General features: G+C 45.5%; 1 protein-coding gene across 13 annotated transcripts in view; it reads right to left on the minus strand.

Moving 5' to 3' along the window:
* The window catches only part of DTX3 (deltex E3 ubiquitin ligase 3), a 223453-nt gene that overhangs the window by 142849 nt on the left and 64129 nt on the right, over positions 1-16475 (minus strand). For all 13 annotated transcript variants that reach the window (XR_011026106.1, XR_011026105.1, XR_011026104.1 and 10 more), the window contains one exon: positions 4336-4410. The gene's annotated coding sequence lies outside the window, so the exon portion shown is untranslated. The remainder of the gene's footprint in view (positions 1-4335; positions 4411-16475) is intronic.

Here is a 16475-nt window from a genome sequence, read left to right on the forward strand (position 1 = left end):
CTCCACGCCCACGTCAGACGCCACGCGACGTCTGACCTCACCCAGCGTCTAATCAGCTGCTCGGATGCGCCTTGCAGAGCCGGCGTCTGATGGAGGAGGCGCAGCGTAACGGCTATACACCACGCGGAAGCCGAACACCGCTCCAGAAGGTCTGCAGTCCGCGTTGCCTCCTGCTGTCCGCTAAGAACTGCCCAAACCTCCTGCTACATCACACTCACCCTCCGGTGAGTCCATAGAAAAACAAAAAAATGGGAGCTTTGCTTCCTAGGTGTTTCCGTGGCGGAAACACAGATGAACTGAGGATGGAGGGAGAGAGGGGGCTTTTAATCTTCTTGGATTTGTGTTTCCACAGATCCTGGGCGGGGCCGGATCTCAGGTTGTCCCGGATGACAATTAGAGAAAAGTAAATAGTTCAATAACAGTTGAGATAATCAAAGTCAGAAAACAGCCCTCTCCACGACTTTAAAAGTCGTAGAGCTTAATGTTTTTTTTGCATAGAGATAACAAATGGAGTTTCTTAACTCTTCCTGTACTGGAAACAATTAGACTGATGTATCTGATCTTAATGTTTTATTTCTTAGCTGTACTACACATACAAATCATAATATTTTTTTTTTCACTTCAGTGTCTCTTTAGTGGTTAACAGTACAATTTTTTCACCAAATGCGATTTTTACGATCGAATTGTACTGAAAATTTGCAGTTTATGAAGGCAAATCAATAACTATTCTTTGGTCGATTGCTAAATAGGCCAACATTGATCCAAAAGTTGGATTTTATGAGCGAATTTGAAGAAAGAATCGGTCAGTAAATGTGATCGATAATTGCCTTCTGATTAGTTACGATCGTTCAAATCGCATCGAAAGATCGCATTTAATGAAAAATTGTACCGTTTAAAAAATCCTCCTGGGGCGATGTGATCCCCTGCGGCGGCTAGCCCGACACTGTGTCGGGCTTACCACCAGGGAGGTTAAGGGCAGCGTCACAGATACTTCTGGTGGCATCTTGGTCATAAGCTTTTCTGCAAGCGTGTAGAAAAGCATTTGACAGCAATCTGCTTTTTTCACCCCCACAGGGGAACATTGAGGCATGGAGATAAGCAACCTGTTGCTTCCAGGGTCAGCTAAACGACGGGAAAAAATAGGAATAAAAATGACCGGAAACTAAAGTGCCAGCACGGCCCATTCACTTGAATGGACAGCACGCAAACGATGAGTGCCGTGGCCAGCTGCTAACAAAGTGCAAGTGCCGATGTGAACTGGCCCTTAACAGCACACCTCCGAGCCTTCATACTTCTAAAATGTCCTATACCTTCTAACAGATGCAGGCCAATGGAAATATCTTAGGGCTCATTTCCACTATCACGAATTCGCATGCGTTTTTCGCATGCAAATTCGCATAGCAATACAAGTGAATGGGACTGTTTCCACTTGTCAGGATTCCTTTGCGTTTTTCTGTGCAGAAAAAATTCGCATGGCAGTGCCATCAGAATTTGCATCCGCATACCGCTATGCGAAACGCATACAATGTATTTAATAGGATATTCGCATGAGGTTTGGGTATGCGAATTTTCATGCAAATTCGCATAGAAACAATGGAAAAGCACACCAGCACTGCCATGGTTAAATTCGCATACAGCGTCATCCATGCGAATTTCGCACAGACCCGCATGCATCCGCATGCGAATTTTTACTGCGACGATTTGCACCGCACAAGTGGAAATGCAGCCTAACAGCATTAACAGGAAACACATGGCAATTCACAGAGAACGCAAACAGGTTTGCGGTTAGCTTTTCTTAAAATAGAATCCGTATATGCATGCATGGGGCACATATTTCAACATGTGTATTGATCTTACATTGCTTACTTATACTTCTGAGCTTAAAGCGGAACTGAAGATAATTTTAAAACAAACAGTTTTACTAACCTGGGGCTACACCAAGCCCCCAGCAGCCGTCCTGTCCCGCGCCGGTCCTCCATAATCCTCTACTCTCGCGCAGCCAGCTACTTTCAGTTTTGCTGCCGGGCCACTGCGCGGCTCTGGCCACACGTATCCTTCGCGTTCCAGTCCGCAATTGCAGACAGGAACGCGTAAAATGATACGCTTGGCAGGGCTGCGCAGGCCTCGACTTACAAGTCGAGGAATGGAACGGAGCGGCGGCGGGAGAACGGAGGATCATCGAGGACTGGCGCGGGACAGGACCGCTGCTTGGGGCTTGCAGAAGGCCCAGGGAAACTGTGTTTTAAAATGATCTTCAGTTCCGCTTTAAAATTTGTGTCTACAAATTGAACCGGTCACTTTCCCAAACACGGACTAAGCACACATTAATAACCAGTTAACAGAAGCTAAGCTGCAAGTCACAGTGTCATAACATTCAGTCATTGTCTGGAAAAGAGGACTTTCAGTTTAGCCATTAATGTCTGGGAGTTTCCAGAGCTAAACTGAAGTTCCATTCTGCTTCACCACACCGGAATGATGAAGTTGGAATGGCTATTTGAAAAGAAGCTGCCAGGAAGGAAGCCTTGTTAAATACACCTGCTAAAGGCACAAATCCAAAAAAGGAGCTGCAGAGGATCCAATATAAGTTTATTAGACCTTCAGAGACACAAACATTCGATAGCGCATGCATTCCAAACATTCCAGTGCTGTGTGCACTAGTAGATGACGTAGAAAGTAATGTTGCTATTTTTGCAGGTGATAAATGGTTTAGAATTATCTCTCAGGAAAACAGACACTCGGGAAGCATGGTGGCGTAGTGGTTAGCGCTCTTGCCTTGCGGCATCAGGGCCCTGGTTCGAATCCCAACCAGGGCAACATCTGCAAGGAGTTTGTATGTTCTCCCTGCATCTGCGTGGGTTTCCTCTGGGCACCCCGGTTTACTCCCACATCCCAAACACATACAGATAAGTTAATTGTCTTCCCCATAAATTGGCCCTAGATAACAATACATACACTACATGATACATACATAGACATAGGACTATGGTAGCGACTAGATTGTGAGATCCTTTGAGGGAAAGTTAATCACAAGACAATAAACTCTGTATATCGCTGCGTAATATGTCGGTACTATATAAATAAGACAGTAACATATTGCAGAAGGATCTGGATAGGATGGCTATATAGGCACATAAATGGCAGATGAAATTCAATGTTGAAAAAAAGTCATGCATTTTGGTTATACCAGCGGTCTAGCACCAAACAAAATAAAAGGAATACACATGGAAACCTCAAACTTGGGAGGCCACATGTTTAATATGGAATTCAGTTCTGGGCAGTGCATAACAAGAGGGACATTGCATTTTTGGAGCATGTGCAGTGAGGAGCCTCAAAACGGATTAGAGGAATGAAAGGTCTCACTAACCAGGAAAGGTTTGATAAACTGGGCTTATTTAGTTTGGAGAAAAGCCGCCTTAAGGTGCGTTCACGCACTACATCCAGCAACGACGGGTCCGTCAGACCCTCCCGCTGGTCGGACGTTCAGCCGACAGTAGTGCGTGTGTAGCTTTAATGTCATGGACCACTGCACCTGCATGGCCCTGGCCACACGTGCTCTCGGTCACGTCACCGGGAGCGTCCTGCGCAGGCAGTACATGTACTGCCGCGCAGGCGCAGTGCCCCGAGACATTAAAGTCACAATATTCGGAAATGAGCTGAGGCGGAGGACCGGACAATTGTTTTATCCCGACACGGAACGTCTGGGGCAGGTAGGAGCCCCAGGTAAGTTAAAAAAAAAAATGTTTCCCCTTACAGTTCTCCTTTAAGTACAGGGACTTCCTTATGAGCAATTAGTGTCTGTGATACAGCTGGTACAAAAATGAACGTTTGACTTAAAAATTCCAGATGAGATTCTGTTGTATGACTAATATGGGCCTAGTACATTATATGCAATGCAAGTGGCAAGTGTACACACACACAGCAATCAGAGGGGATTTTAGATCAAAGAAACTGAGCTTAAAAAGAAGACTTGCGAGTGCACCCTGAATGCCAGTGTATGTTTGGTTGAGACTTCAGACATAATTGTGCCAGTCAGTTCATTGAGTACCAATGTTGTGCATACTGCAAGAATAAATGACAACCAATCACAACGCAGCGTACTAAATCCCATTGGCGATTATGTTATACAGCATCCACTCCCCTAACCTAATATTAACAATACATTTAGATGTACTAAAGAAAATATTTTACAATGTGAATTACAAATGCACAGAGAAAGAAGAATATATATGTATAATGTATTGCTAGATTGCTGCTGCTCTGATTACTATACAGGCAAAGTGAAATCAGGACACAGATCTCTCTTCCTCATGCAAAGATGATATGAAGCACACCTACCTCTCCCACTTTCCACTGAATGTTCTTGTACGGCCCTCAGGTTTAAAAACGTTCAGGAAACCAAAAAGAGTCTACCTGCAAATGAGAACAAAGAATTCATTTCTGCAACCATGCAAACTCAAAATTCATTATAAAAAAGGTTACAATAGGGCATTTTTTGGGGAAGTAAAACATTCAAGAGCACGTGAAGTGACATGAAATTATACACATGAATGTACAGGCCCACTTCTACAAATAACTAGGTTGGGTTCCTTTTTTTTTTTTTTTTTTATTAATCTCACTGTGAGGGTTACAGGGAATCTTAAATTTAAGCCTGAAAAAAAACAAAAAAACACCACAGTTCAACATATCTTGGGCTTCTTTCAGCCCCCTGCAGTCACCCTGTGCCGTCCTTCTGCTACCCTCCAGTTTGCAGCAGTGACCCCTGAAAGCTGGCCAATCGAGGCCGGTTGCAGGCTGCTGCGCATGCATGGCCCTGACTAGGTTCGTGTTGGCATGTGCAGTAGTGATTTTTCTGTACTGCCATGCACGGGAGCATGATGCTGAGGCGGGGAGCCCAGGGCGTACGAGAGAGAACGGCGCCGGAGACTTGGACGCAGGACACAGCCAGTATATGGCTAATCCTGCTGCCGCACAAGTCCGGGCCGTTTTAATTACTATTCCCCCTCCAGGCCGACATGGATAGTGGGGGAATGAAATAATTCGGCTTCCAGCAATAGCTGGAAGCCGAATTATTGTTTTAAAAGCAACTTCAGATCCGTCTTCTGACGGCGCTGAAGTTACTCCATGTGCCTGCGATAGCCGTAGTTCCTATTACGGCCTATGGTGGCGCCGGCTGCGCCCAAGTCTCCTGCGCTGCTGCGCCCAAGTCTCCAGCGCTGGATTTACCGTGTTCGAGCCCAGGGCCACAGATACAGCTGATCAAAGGCCGGTACAGCTGACTAGAGCCTTGCAGACTGACGGCATGGGCTGCAAGAAGCTCCAGGCAAGTTAAACTACTTTTTAAGGGTTACCATTCCTTTTAAGAATGCACCCTTTCTCTACAGTCAGACTGTAGAGGTAGGCATACATCTAGTGATTCTGACTCATTCGAAAAAGCGATTGACTTTATTAGGTGATCACTTCAGTGTGGTTGATTAAAAGCCGAACGACTAATGGTCCACACACTACAAGTCATATCCTATGCAATTCTCCTTCACTAATCAATCTCACCAATTCTGTGCCTCTATGCTCTGAATGCAGAAATCGAGTCAAGAGTCGATCAAATGATATGTGAACAGAAGCAGATTTCTGTACGATCAACTGATATCTTTTATCCTGCTCGACTTTTCATCAATTGGGCATACTTGAACACAGTCGAGTTGAGAACACGATTGAATCGAATGGTCAATCGTGCAGACAAATGGCTAGATGTATGACCACCTTAACTTCACCAAGAGCCAACTAAAGACCATGAAAAATCTCAAAAAGCACTTCTGATTGCAGGGAAAAGATAAGAGGAAGAACAGTCCAAAACCGGAACTGTAAAATATTAATCGTGATCATGCACCTGAGATAGAGAAAAAAATAAACGTATGTTTTTAATTTTGAAACAAAATAAGACTGTGCAAGTCCAGGGAATTCTGGTTTAGAAGTAAGGCTATAAATACAGTTTATCTCATCGGTTTGTTTTCAGTTTGTTTCTTTGACAATATGTGCTATATGCAAGGCCTTAATACAGCAATGTAAAATAAAATGCACTATTTTTATTACAACCATAACAAACTCACCTTTAAAAAGGGAACCAGAGACGACCTATATGTAAAAAAAGGATAAGCTTTTATACATACCTGGGGCTTCCTCCAGCCCCATAAGCCTGGATCGCTCCCACGCCGCCGTCCTCCGTTGCCTATATCGCCGGTACCAGGTCCCGTCAGTTCCGGTGGACGCGGACAATTTTCCGCATTACCAGGGGCTCCCTCCATATCCTTACGCATCCGCCTGCATAGTATGGAGGCGCATGCGCAAGTATATGGAGGGAGCCCCTGTGATGCAGAAAATTGGCCGCGTCCGCCGGCAGTGACGCACTACACTTACGTCGACTGGCCGAAACTACAGGACCAGGTACCGGCGGATAGAGGAAGCGGAGGACGGCGGCGCGGGAGCGATCCAGGCTTATGGGGCTGGAGGAAGCCCCAGGTATGTATAACATTTTTTCATCCAGAGCTCTGGTTCTCTGTAAGGGCTGGAGCACACACGAGCGGTTCTGAAGTGTTTTTTAAAATGCTTGCAGAGGGAAAACCGCTTGGCTAATAAAAGTGAATGGGATGGTGCACACCAGAGCGGTCGTTTTTTCCACAAACACAAACTCACAGGGTGCAGCGGTTTTTAGATTTCTGAGGCATTTCTGCCTCAATGTTAAAGTATAGAAAAGTGGAAAACCACTCTGAAAAACTCTAGATCAGAGCGGTTTTCCAGGCGTTTTTGTTACAGAAGCTGTTCAGCAGCAGCTTTACTGTAACAATATTTGTAATCTGCTCCAAAAACCGCTAGGCATGTTTAGAAAACGTCTCTAAACATGCCTAGAATCGCTCTGAAATCGGCTTCAAAAACCTCTTGCGTTTTGCAGATCTGCGAGAGGTTTTTGGTGTGCTCTGGGCCTACGAAAGATGTGACTTCTTTAAAGAGACTAACAAAATTTTCAGCCTCATTTCTTCTATCCTATAAGTTCCTATACCTGTTCTAATGTGGTGTCTTACTGCAGCCTTTCCTAGTTGCACAGTGGCTGTATTATCTCGGTTATATAATCTAATCATCTTTCCTCTGACAGCTTTGTCGGGCTTAGGCACTCAGGCTGGAATGTGCAGCTCTGCTTGTGATAGGATAGAAGCTATACACACCCTCTCCACGCCCCCTGTAGGCTCTGTGTGAGTCACAGACTGAGCTCCTCTCAGCCTATCACAAACTGGTTAGCAGCCATGTCTTGTTTGTAAACACTGCCTAAAACTGTCAATTACAAGCCAGGATGGCAACAGCGAGTGGCAGAAACAGCAGAGGGGCCCAGGAGAACATAATGAATAGAATGGTATGCTTTTTATTGTAAGAATTTTAGAGTACAGATTCTCTTTAAAGTAAGCAGTAAAAATCTGACAGAACAGACAGGTTTTGGAATATTCAATCTCCTCAAGGGGCAGTAAAAAAAATTTTCAGAAGCATTTCCTGAGCAGCAGTTTAACTGCCAAAATAGTAAAATTCCAGCCAGCCTCCCTACTCACTCGCACACTATTTTGTCAGACGTAGCAACTTCCGCTGACGAAATACTTTTGAAAAAGAAAGCCCGTAGAATCCCCAATGAGGAGATGGACTAGTCCAAAACCGGTCAGTTCTGTCAGATTTTAACTGCTTACTTTTTTCGCTGGAGTGGTCCTTTCTAAAAGCCTTCAGCCCTCCCAAACTTGTTATTTTAGTTAAGGGTACGTATTAGAGGACTGAATATTTTTTCACTTCTTGCAGTGCTTAACTTAGGAATCAAGAATTTTTCAGCAGATTTCTTCAAATCTACTCCCACCAGCAGGTCTTAGTAGTCCTGTTGCCCCTTGCAATGGCTGCAGACAGTAATAAGGACCATATATCACACCAGCTTCATTGTACAATCCTACCCTATTGTACCAGTTTGATGTAGTACAAGAACATACATAAACCATCTGCTCAAAGTATGCCCAGTCTCTTGGGCCTAATGCTAAATCGAAGTCTAAGTGCTATATAAATGCACAATAATCACTCAAGCATTGCTAGTAAAGTGAAAAATCTGCAGCATGCAGTCTTTCATTAGCATAAAGTGTCCTTTATTAGGAAATCAGACAGTCACAATACTAACAGGATTAAGAACTCAGTTTGAAACAAATCAAACTATCCTCTGGTGCCAGTAGGATGACTCTCCAATTTTCTAACAAAGGAAAAGTAAGTTATGATGAGACAGCGTGCAGATTTTTCACTTCAGGGCCGGTTCACACTAGAGCAGATACAGAATAGAAGTGGTAAATGCATCCACAAGGCGCATGCATTCCATCCATTTTGCATCCGCTTGCAACAATTTTACCCATCCGCTCCTGCGTTGAACATATCAGCCCTTACGCATTGCCGCTCACCTGTCCTGCCATCGCCATTTGATCCATCTATTCAGCCCAGAGGCCAGCAAAAGCATGGGGCTCTCCACAGGCTGCAGCAGGCCAATTCAACCTACAGGGAGAATTTTCATTGTCACAATACAGTATGTACCAATGAGAATTCTCCCTGTTGCTGAGGATTTCCATTGGTCTTTTGCAGTCACAGAGGCGATTGAAATGAGCAACACAGCTGTGGCAACAAGCCTAGTGAGAACGGACAGTGTCCGTTCTTATAAACTTTCATTGGATACATTTTCCCATCCAGTTCGGGAACTGTGCCAAGCTGGGACTCTGCGTTCTGTCTAGCAGTCTGCAGCAAGAGGTTTTTTAAACAAGTGGAAGTGAATCCTATTTTTAACATAGGATCCACTTCCTGCGTTTAATTGGAACTTAAACACAAGTGTGAACCGGCCAACTTCAGCAGCCAAGATCACAGATACCCAAGTGCACTACTGTCACAAAACATAGCTGGCCAACTACCTGCTTTCTATTATTGCATTATTCAAGAGCACACACACACTAGTTTGTTTACTATCAGAATAAGTACAGTATATCAACTTGTACTGTACATGGTACTTTTCTGTTAGCCGGGCGCATCCACTAGGTGGCGTTAATTACTATTCCCCATCCAGGCCGCCATGGATAGTAGGGAAAGATGTAATTCTGGTGGAGTTTTAACACCACCTAGTGGATGCGCCCGGCTAATGGAAAAGTACCCTGTACATTCTGGAGATGATGAATTTGTACTTTTAGAAAAAGGGGGGCTGGTTTTGAATAAATAAGTACAGTAACCAATAACTGATTTAATGCACTTAAGTGGATTAAGGTAGATTAAGCATTTAACAACTTTACATCCTGCATACAGTATATGCACGTCATTGCAAGTGGCTCCTAAAAGCCACCCAACGTGAATATAAGTTGCTGTCATTTAATGAGCACGCTCCTGGGTTCATTAACCCCCTCCCCCTAACTACACTATACCAGCTTCCCTGACAGGGGGTCCGATCTACCCACCATCCGCCCCTCCTCCATGCTGTGATCGGGCAGGGCAGGATTAAAATGAAACAATCTTTACCTGACATTGTTCCTGCGGCGGCGATCCTCTCCCTGCAGTCCCGCTGTCAGCCTCACTATGCTGAATGAAGTGGGAAGCCGGGTCCCGATCCGGTCAGCATAGTGAGGCTGACGTCGGTAGTGCAGGGAGGAGATCGCGATCGCTGGTGGAACAAGGTCAGGTGAGAGATTGTTACTAGTAATTCTTACCTGTGCCCAACTCTGAAGGAGAGAGAGAGAGGGGGGGGGGGGATGAAGACACCTGGCATTTGGGGGTGAGAAGGTAGTCTTAAAGGGCCAACACCTGGCAATCCATAGGGGAGGGGGGGGGAGAGAACACAAATTAAAGGGCACACAGTTGGCAATCAATGGGGGAGGGATAAAGGAGCACACCACTGGCTATGGCTGTGTGTGTGTGTGTGTGTGTGTGTGTGTGTGTGTGTGTGTGTGTGTGTGTGTGTGTGTGTGTGTGTGTGTGTGTGTGTGTGTGTGTGTGTGTGTGTGTGTGTGTGTGTGTGTGTGTGTGTGTGTTTAATTAAAAAAAAAAAAAAAAACACGTGACTAACTATGGGGGGTGGGGGGGGGGTGTGTGTTAGGGAAAGTAAGAGGCACGTCCGGCTTACTGAGGTGGGGTAGGGGGGTTACATAGGCAAAACTGGGGCTAGGGAGCGGTACAGAGGCACATCTTGCCAACTATGGGGGAGGGGGGATATGAAGTAGCACATCTGGATAACTGGGGGGTGGAGAATTAAAAAGTCCCACATCAATTAAAGAAAAATCCAAAGACACAAAATGGAAAAATGCACCTTTATTTCCAAATAATAGATTGTCGCCATGCATTGTACTAGGACAGGGGTGCCCAATAGGTCGATTGCGAGCTACCAGTAGATCGTGACCGCCTATTTAGTAGATCGCGGCCGTGTCGTGTTAAATTTTGCAGCTATCAGATTCTGCTGCCGGCCGCTGACCATTTGGAAGAAGCGGAGAGGAGAGAGACGGTGCAGCGGGAGAGGACGCCGCAACGTCATAGCTGGGGGCGGCACTGTGCACAATGCATCAACGCACGTGTTATAATTTAAGTAGGCCTCAGTTACTTGGCCTGAGTTTTATGTAAAAGGCTTGACCGCAGTGTATGCCTTTAAAATAGATAGAGGGTTGGTGATGCAGGCAGAGGCATCTCAGGGTCTGCGTGTAGCAGAAGATACACGCAGATACTGAGAACATGTTCCTAACAGAAGGCCATCGGCCACTCTGACCTCAACAGGAACAGAAAACATTGGCTATGTTTACTAAACATTTCACATTCCTGCATCTGGGTCAAGTGCCTCATTGATTATTAATCGAGTAGGCGGGTATGATGACACCACGAGCGGGTCCACCAATAGACTGATATAGGAGGTGGCGAAGATGATGTCATATTTAACTCTTTCCTAGTCGGTATTAAAGGGGGTGCGAGCGATGGGAACGCACTTCTACTTCTGCTTCTTCCCTCTGCACTAGCTCGCAAGGCCGACTGGGACCTCTAAACATGTTATTCCTTACTGTAATCTGATATAATGTATGTTGTACATATGTAGTTTAGTGTAACGTAGTTAGGAAGAAGGTACCTGATAGACTTCAAGAGGGAGTCTAATCAAGCCGCTATAACGCAACATGGAAGTCTGCTTTGCCAGGAGATGAATGTATCTATCTGTATTCCTGTTTCCTGAATAAATAACGTAAGAAGCCTGAGAAAGTCTATATCCTGTTTGCTGTGTGGAGAGTCAAGTGATCTCACAGTCTGTGAGACGATGGTGTCGAAGCAAGGTGATAAGAACAGTTTATAACAGCACGCTGCCCGCCACCCCCTGCGCAGTGTTCTCCCCAGGGCCATTTACCAGGGCGCGCCGCCCGGCTGATCTCCTCCGAGCGCCCGGCTGATCTCCTCTGAGCGCCGGGGTGAAATTGTCCAGTTCTGTGTCGCTCATTAGTGAGCAGCGGCGGCTGTATCATTGCAGCCAGCCGCTGTCACTCAGGGACGATGCCTCCGCCCTCCTCCTCAGCTCCCGGCAGTTGTATGGAGGGGCGGGGAATGCAGGTGACGTCACACGCAGCTTAGCTGAGCAGGAGATCGGAGAGGAAGCGCGGCTCAGTACTCTGTGGAATGTTTAGCCAGACGCTCTTCTCCTCCTCTCGCTGTATTCATCCTTCTGCCAGCCGCTGTGTGTTGTGTTAGTGAGTTTCACTATCTAACGCAGACCCTCCCGCCAGCTAGAACTTCAAGATGCTTAACCCTTTCACCCCCTGATTATCCTGTCCTGTGACTGTGTCCCCTGGTCTCTGATTCTTGCCAGACTAGACTGGTCTGAGGGGGGAGAGTGAGACGCTGTACTGACAGCCACGGACAAAGGCAGGCAGACACAAAGTGATTAGTGAGGCACCCTGGCCCCTTGACAGCCACATAGCCAGCAATATCCCTTGTAACTGAGTGTTGTTACAACCAGCAGCCAGGTTTGAAAATGAAACTACGAAGATTTTTTTCCCATGTTTCCTATATACATGGGTGGTGTAAGAGGGGATATCTGGTGCCATAGCATGATATGGATAAGCTGCCTGCTTATCAATATCATGCTATGGCCCAGAAATCCTCTTTCCCATACTGGGACCACCCATGTATATAGGAAAAGCTGCTAGTTTCATTGTCAAATCAGCAGAAGGGTAGTTAGAACTTTAAAGACACTTTACCTGTTAAAAGAAAAATGACCAGCTACTTACCTGGGGCTTCTTCCAGCCTCTTAAATTGTTCGAATGCCTTGCAGTCATTCGCGCTGCTGCTTTGTACCTCTGTGATTCCCCTTTGAATGCTGCATGCATGGCCACCACGTGTCATTCGCCTCCTCCATCATCACATTCCCGTGACCGGCAGTGTTCTGCACTTCGGGGTAACGAAAAATTGCTACTGTGCATAGGCAAAGTGCTCCTGGCCACGGCAGCATGATCACGTTGGTGCGAGGCTAAGGAAGAGAGCAGCGTGGAATGGCGATGAGGGCAGCAAGAGGACTTTAAGGGGCTAGAAGAAGCCCCAGGTAAATAACTAGCCTAATTTTCCTTCAATTAAGTATCCCTTTAAGAGGGAGTCAGGCGCCCTACACAGGACCTCTCCTCAAACCTTTCCATAAGACAGAGCAGGCTTGTTGGAAGGATCTGCAATGTGTCTATACAGTGATCGGCACTGGCTGTCATGTACAGTGACTGAACTGGATTTACTGTATCCCGTAAGGCTAGGTCCACACTAGGTCTGTTGCAGATCGGATCAGGGGGGCGCGTTGTCGATAACCCACCTAGTGGCAATCAGCATGACCATCCCCACCCGGCTGATTTTTCATGCCACCCGGCTGGAAAAAAATTCTGGGGAGAACACTGCTGCGCCCGCCACTCAGCTGCCCATCTGCATTCTAGCCAGCGCGGCCAAAGGAAGGGAGACCAGGAGGAGCCCCAGACACCGCCACTGGAACTGAAGGGAGGCGAGTGGCACCTACACCTAACTGCACTATACCTAGCTAACTATCCTGAAGGCACCCACACCTAACTGCACTATACCTGGCTAACTATACTGAAGGCACCTACACCTAGCTATCTGTACTGAAGGCACCTATACCTATCTACCTATACTTCAGGCACCTATACCTATCTACCTATATTGAAGGCACCTATACCTAGCTACCTAAATGTTGGTAGATCTCCTGGACTTGGCAAATTTTAAAGTAGCTTGCGAGCCGAAAAAGTGTGGGCACCCCTGTACTAGGATCATACTTTAAACACTGTATTAACCAGGACAAATGGGCAAATCAAATGTGTGGGTTTAATCTACAGTAGCGCTTATTTTTATACTATAATGGCTGAAAACTGAGAAATAGTTATTTTCATTTTTTCCCCTTACCTTTAAAATGTGTACAACATTAAATACTTAGCAAAAAATACCACCCAAAGAAAGCCTAATTGATGACGAAAAAAAACAAGGTATAGATCATTTATGTGTGACAAGTAGTGATAAAGTTATTGGCTAATGAATGGGAGGAGTGTGAAATGTAGAAAATTGTTCTGGTTTTTTTTAGGGGGCAAACCCCAGGGACGTGAAGTGGTTAATATAAACAAGAATCCCTTGTACAATATCTCTGGGCTCTTTATGCTCTAAGTGATGGCTAACCTTGACACTCCAGCTGTGACAAAACTACAAATCGCATCATCCCTCTGCCTCCCCGATTTATGCTTAAAGAGACTCTGTAACAATTTTTTCAGCCTTAGTTCTTCTATCCTATGAGTTCCTATGCCTGTTCTAATGTGCTGGGGCTTACTACAGCTCTTCCTAATTACACTGTCTCTGTAATAAATCAATGTATCTTTCCTCTGTCCTGTTTGTCGGGCTAAAGCTTGATTGTGTGGAATGTGCAGGGCTGCTTGTGATTGGTAGAAGCGATACACACCCTCTGCAGGCCCCCTGCATACTCACACACTATGCTTAGCTGAGCCTATTAGAAGCTAGTTAGTTTGTTTGTAAACATTGCCTAAAACTGTTAATTACAAGCCAGGATTGCAACAGAGAGTGGCAGAAACAGCACAGAGGGGCACAGGAGAAAATAAGGAATAGAATGGTATGCTTTTTAGTGTAAGAATATTAGAGTACAGATTCTCTTTAAAGCTGTCAGAGTACTGCAAAGCCTCATGGGACTTGTAGTTCCACCACAGGAGTGCCAAGGTACTGCTCTAGGTAAACAAACATGGTGATCACTGTAAAGCACCCACACATTTAGTAAAATATGTCTCATGTGCCCATTATATCTTTGTGATTAGAAATGTACATATTGATTTACCAAATTGGCTTCTGGCTGTATAGCCGTATTCAAGTAAAAAGCACGTAACTACATACTTTGGAGTGTATAAACTATAAATATTTAAACTGAACATTTGTGTCATGAAAATTCAAGTTCCATTCACAAAATCACCGGCTCTCCATGTGAATGAGCAATTTTGTAAAGCTATTTGACCTTAAACAAGATTAGCTGAGCTATTTCCACATTTGATCACCAACATCTTGTTGCTATGGTTAGCCTACTGTTGTCACTGCAGTCAGGGAGTCAGGCGCCCTACACAGGACCTCTCCTCAAACCTTTCCATAAGACAGAGCAGGCTTGTTGGAAGGATCTGCAATGTGTCTATACAGTGATCGGCACTGGCTGTCATGTACAGTGACTGAACTGGATTTACTGTATCCCGTAAGGCTAGGTCCACACTAGGTCTGTTACAGATCGGATCAGTTTTAAACTGATCCGTTTTTCGAAACTTTTTCAACCCCCCCCCCCCCCCCTTTTTTCCCCTAAAAATGCCTTTTTTTTGTAGCAAACGTTTCCAGTCTGTGGAAACGTATGCCCAGCCTGTGGGGGAAGAGGGGGCCGCCGTGTCACTGGCTGCAATGCCACTCTCTATACTACGGAGGGCGGCATTGCAGGCAGTGACGTAGCGATCGGAAGTAGAGAGAAGGTAAGCTCCCCGCATACAAACATTGTAATTACTTTTGCGTAAGCTAGCTGGAGGGGGTAGTGTGGGGACGGGGGTCCTAGGTGAGGGGGGAGAACGTCCCCCCCCTTCCCGGCTGCTATCACCCTCCAGCATGGCGACCCCCTCTCCCCCCACAGGCTGTGACACAGAAACGGATCTGCCAAATCTGCCGGTGTAGACGGAGTTCCGTTTTTCCAATGCCTGCCACTACCCCTGCGTGTATCAGGATTCAGATACGTTGTGTGAAAATGCAGCAGATCGGGACCTTTCGTTTAGGTTTTAAAAACGGATCCCCGCAAAACGCACATGGTTCAGTTTTTTGTTTGGGTGAGGACAGCTGCTAGTTTTAACATTGCTATCCGCGGCCCTGGTTTTGATCAGATTTTAAAAACAGAGCAACGGATACGTTTCTGGACCTAATGTGGACCAAGCCTAACCAAGTGCTGGTGCCTAAATCAAACACTAGGCAAGGAGGAAGACAGAAGGGGAATATTTGTTAAGGTGGGCATACACTCGTTAGATTAGCAGCAGATAGATCATCAGATAGGTTTCTGATCGATCTGATGTGTTTAGGAACATTTTTTACTAGGAACAGATTTCCAATAGATTTCAGTATGAAACCTATTGAAAATCGATCTGAGGGCATTTTTCGCCATCAGATTTCCATTAGGTCCAATGCAAAATAATAAGCAATCTCAACAGATCGACCTAGATTTTCCAGCAAGTCAGATTGATTGAAATCGGCCGCAAATCGGCTCAGTGTACGGGACCCTTTAGGGTTAGGCATTATTTTAGGAAGATTAGTGTTAGAGGGTGGGGGTAGGACTAGGCTTGATATATAGAGCCATAATGGGGTTTGCTGAAAGGTTTGTTAACGACCTCCTGCGGCGCTGAATCTATTTAAAAAAGCACTACACTAGCTATGGATACTGCATGAAACTGCAATCACTAACAAACTCCCTAAATTTCTCAGCTACACAGACTAGGATAGCAAATCATATTCACTCAATAGCAGAACGTTTTTTCTTAATTAATCCACTTCAGATTAGCTGGATACCTATCAAATCCTTCATTGGTGATTTCTGGAGAAACCCTAGTAAATCAATAACACGGCGCCAAGGGTTCCATTGCACTTGTCATTCGGCCCGATATTGCATGCAGTTACCACTGTGCACCCCATTGAGCATGCGGGCGCTACATCTTACAGCATGTCCGATCAATACATGTGACCAATTTCGGCCCGAATCTGAAAAAAATTGCCATTCTCAAAGTTTAAAAATATTTAATAAATTGTGTGTGCCCACCTTAAGGCCAGCGCTTGCCCATTGATACACAAAGCACTGCAACCATAGGGAAATTATTACACTTGCAACTTAACTCAAATTGCAACCATGTTGCATGCAGCAT

The sequence above is a fragment of the Hyperolius riggenbachi genome, chromosome 2 (assembly GCF_040937935.1).
Source record: "Hyperolius riggenbachi isolate aHypRig1 chromosome 2, aHypRig1.pri, whole genome shotgun sequence".
In the NCBI taxonomy this organism is placed as follows: Eukaryota; Metazoa; Chordata; class Amphibia; order Anura; family Hyperoliidae; genus Hyperolius; species Hyperolius riggenbachi.